The sequence below is a fragment of the Triticum urartu genome, chromosome 5A (assembly GCF_056163025.1).
Source record: "Triticum urartu cultivar PI428250 chromosome 5A, HENAU_Tu73, whole genome shotgun sequence".
NCBI classification, from domain to species: Eukaryota; Viridiplantae; Streptophyta; class Magnoliopsida; order Poales; family Poaceae; genus Triticum; species Triticum urartu.
This window is the reverse complement of record NC_141877.1, coordinates 181,692,891-181,697,267: the sequence shown is the minus strand read 5'-3', so window position 1 is coordinate 181,697,267 and position 4,377 is coordinate 181,692,891. Positions and strand designations below refer to the sequence as shown.

The window sequence follows — 4,377 nt, the reverse complement described above, 5'->3', positions numbered from 1 at the left end:
TTTTATATTAGGTGCCAAGTTAATTGTGGTAGTGTCATAAGTATTAATAATATTTGAGGTACGACTTGGGTATTTCATAAATATAAAATTTTAATAAACCAGAAAAGAAGAAATAAAAGAAAATAGAAAACAGTAACTAAACTAAAAAATAAAAGAAGGACAAAAGGCCCCCTTCCCCACTAGGCCTCTTGGCCCCGTCGACTCGCCGACTAGGCCGGCACAGCCGACCCCCCTGATTCCCTTAACCCCACGCCTAGGAAGCCTAGCACCGCTACTGCCCCACGTCCTCCCCCCACTTCTCTCTCGCTCCCACGTCTCCTCCCCCGACCCGATCTGGATCGGGGCGCTGCGCCCGCCTCCGCCACCACTGTCGCAGAGATGCCCTCCCCCATCGGCGCCCCTCCATCCCGACCTGGTCCGCCCTTGCTCCCCGCAGCGCCGGCGAGCACGCCCGCGCCCAAGGGATGCCGCCCTCGTCCTCGTGCCCCATCCACTCTCCCCCGACCGTGCCGTTCAACGCCCCGCCACCATCGCCTCCTCCACGATAGCTCCCGCACCGTCCCCGTCGGCATCGCTATCACGCGTCCTCCCCGCCGCCTCGTCGTCTCCGTCCTCCTCCTCGGGCTTTCGTCCTCGAGCCTCGTCGCCCCGTTCCCCTGCGCCACAAGTGAGGCCCGACCTCCACCTCCCCTCTCTCTCGCTCGTCCCTGTTCGCCGCGCCCGACCGCTCGCCCATCTGCCAGCTGCTCATGCCCGCCTCATGGCGCCATGGCTAACGGCACCGACTCCTACACCCCCTCCGTTCCCCTGCTCCGCCACGGCCGCGTCGTCGCCCGCCTGCGCCTCACTGTTGCCGAACCCGCATCGCCCCGCCGCCCGTTGTCGTCGCCGGCGCCCATTCCGGCCTCTCCCAGCCGCCGTGGACCGCACCACCGGACGCGGCCTCGCGTGCACGTTCGATGTACCCAAAGAACGCCCAATTTGGTGCACCGTACGAGAAACCCGAGCTCGCCGGAGTTGTCGCCGTCGTTCGGACTCGCCGGAGAGCTCCAGTGGCCGGTGTCCTACATGGCTACAACCTGGCGCTGCGGGCCCCGCCTTTGTGCCACTGCCACTGGGACCCATTGGGCCCAGTTGACCCGGTCAACCACTGACGTGGCACGCCCGTGTCGCTGACATGCGGGCCCCGCAATTTAAAACGTTATAAAAATAAATAAAATTGTTAATTAGAAAGTTAATTAAACTGTTAATTAAAATGACTAATTAGTTAGACACTGACCATGGGTCCCACTAGATAATTAAATTAATTAGTTAACCTAATCTTCTGTTAATTAGTCCAGCCTATGACAGGGGGGTCCCACCTGCCAGGATTGACCGGTCAACAGGTCAGTTGACCTGCTGATGTCACGGTGATGTCATAATGATGTCATCAGTCACTATTCTTGTTAATTCAGATTTAAACATTAAATTAAATCCAGAAATTCTTTAAATCTTTGATAATTCATATTAAATAACCCGTAACTCGGATGAAAATACTTTGTACATGAAATTTGCTCAGAAGGACGAGACAAATCCGAATATGCGGTCCGATTGTCAGCCACACGTCCCTAGCTTAGCGAACATGTAACAATCCACCACCATTTCATCAGCCCGAAAACGTCAAACACCGAGAATACTTCCTCGGATGTTTCCCCCCTTCGCCGTCATCGCCTAGTACCGCGCTAGGTCACCCTAGCATCATGTATTGTCATGTTATGCTTTGTGATGCTTTGATTGCTCTGTTATTTATTGTGTTCCCCCTCTGTTACTTATTTCCGGTAGACCTTGAGACCGTTGCTGGTACCCCTGTGGTCGACTACATCGACGACGAACCCTTCTTGCCAGAGCAACCAGGCAAGCCCCCCCCCTTGATCAACCATATATCTCCCACACTGTTCTCTCTTATTCTTGCATTAGGTTTTCTACTATTGTTGATTCGATAGCTCCTATTCTGTTGCATAGCCTATCATTGTTGCTACTGTTGTTACCTTTACCTGCAATCCTAAATGCCTAGTATAGGATGCTAGTTTTCCATCAGTGGCCCTACATTCTTGTCTGTCTTCCATGCTATACTATTGGGCCGTGATCACTCGGGAAGTGATCCCGGGTTTATACATACATACATACATATTATCCAGATTACATGATGTGACTAAAGTCGGGTTCGGCTCGTAGAGTACCCGCAAGTGATTCCGATGAGGGGGCTGAAAGGACAGGTGGCTCCATCCAGGTAGTGGTGGGCCTGAGTTCCCGAAGGCCCCCTACTGTTACTTTGTGGCAGAGCAACAGGGCAGGTTGAGACCACTTAGGAGAGAGGTGGGCCTGGCCCTAGTCGGCGTCCACGGTTACTTCCAAATAACACTCTTAACGAGATCTTGGTATTTGATCTGAGTCTGGCCACTGGCCTATACACACTAACCAACTACGCGGGAACAGTTATGGGCACTCGACGTCGCGGTATCAGCCGAAGCCTTCGTGACATCAGCGACTGAGCGGCGTGCTCCGGGTTGGACCGTGTAACGCAACTTCCTTTGTAATGGAGGTTGTCAGGTCTGCTCACCGGCCACGTACGCAACATGCAGGTGTGCAATGGGCGCTGGGCCCAGACCCCTACGCGCTTAAGATTTAAACCGGCGTGCTGACCTCTCTATTGTGCCTAGGTGGGGCTGCGACATGTTGATCTTCCGAGGTCGGGCATGACTCAGGAAAGTGTGTCCGACCAAAGGGGATCGAGCGTGTTGGGAAATGTGGTGCAACCCTGCAAGGAATTTTATCTATTCGAATAGCCGTGTCCCTCAGTAAAAGGATGACCCGGAGTTGTACCTTAGCCTTATGACAACTTGAACCAAATACTTAATAAAACAAACCCTTCCAAGTGCCAGATACAACCCAGTGATCGCTCTCTCATAGGGTGATGAGGAGAGGATCGCCGGGTAGGTTTATGCTATACGATGATACTTGGTGAACTTGCAATTTGCTCTCTTCTATATGCTTCAAGATGGAGGCTACCAGAAGTGTAGTATTCAATAGGACTAGCTATCCCCCTCTTATTCTGGCATTCTGTAGTTCAGTCTACATATACTACCCATTTCACTGATACCAATGCATATGTAGTCTTGATCTTTGCTTGCGAGTACTTTGGATGAGTACTCACGGTTGCTTTTCTCCCCCTTTTTCCCCCTTTCTATATCTGGTTGTCGCAACCAGATGCTGGAGCGCCCTGGAGCCAGACGCCACCGATGACGACTCCTACTGCACTGGAGGTGCCCACTACTACGTGCAGACCGCCGACGACAACCAGGAGTAGTTTAGGAGGATCGCTGGCAGGAGGCCTGCGCCTCTTTCGATCTGTCTCCCAGTTTGTGCTAGCCATCTTATGGAAACTTGTTTAACTTATGTATGTACTTAGATATTGTTGCTTCCGCTGACTCTTCTATGATTGAGCTCTTGTATTGGAGCCCTCGAGGCCCCTGGCTTGTAATATGGTACTTGTATGACTTATTTTATTTTTAGAGTAGTGTTGTGATATCTTCCCGTGAGTCCCTGATCTTGATCGTACACATTTGTGTGTATGATTAGTGTACGATTGAATCGGGGGTGTCACAAGTTGGTATCAGAGCCGACTGCGTGTAGGAATCCCCCTTCCACACTCGTTGGCCGAAGTTGAGTCTAGTGATTGAGAAACAAACCTTTACTAACATGGTTGTGCGGCTTACGGGCCCACGTCGCCCTTGGGTGGTATTAGGATCTTTTATTCCTCATCTATACTCTGGGACTCTGATCTCTCTTCTATTCGGGTTAAAAGATTTTGCTAACTCTAACTCTAGGTTCTCGTAATTACTTCCTTCCGGAGAGCCCCTTATTATAGATGATCGCCTGCTGCACCAGAAGATTCAAAAGATACTCTCTGATGTTATCCCGAGAACTTGTGCTCATTGCGTTTGCAACTCCCTTCCACCGCCAACCCCTATAGATAACTACATGCACTTGCCATTCCTACCTTAGTCCCTAGTTGCTCTTGTTATTACAAGATACCCTGAAATACTCGTTGTTGTTCCGAGAATCCTTGTGCCTACTGCCTTGCAGTTCCTTGTCACCTGAATACACCTACAAATTAATCCTCACACACACCGAGGATTTGTTTCTCCCCAGTTGTTCATGTGTTTCACCAAAGTCTTCGAAATACTATTTGATCTTCTGAAAATCCTCAGCAACTTATTGCTCTTGAAATTCTTGCTTGCTTGCATTATAGTTAATCCCATAAGTGTAGTAATCTTATTGGCATCCTTTGACACTATCATTTTGAGCCCATTGATACAATATGTTGCGAATGCACGC

General features: G+C 50.5%; 1 non-coding gene across 1 annotated transcript; it reads left to right on the top strand.

The window, feature by feature from the left end:
- Window positions 1-289: 289 nt before the first annotated feature.
- LOC125555866 (uncharacterized) lies at window positions 290-3,717 on the top strand. The gene is made up of 3 exons (XR_015603258.1): window positions 290-667; window positions 1,822-1,893; window positions 3,247-3,717. It is a non-coding gene; the product is annotated as an uncharacterized LOC125555866 (transcript).
- Window positions 3,718-4,377: the final 660 nt, after the last annotated feature.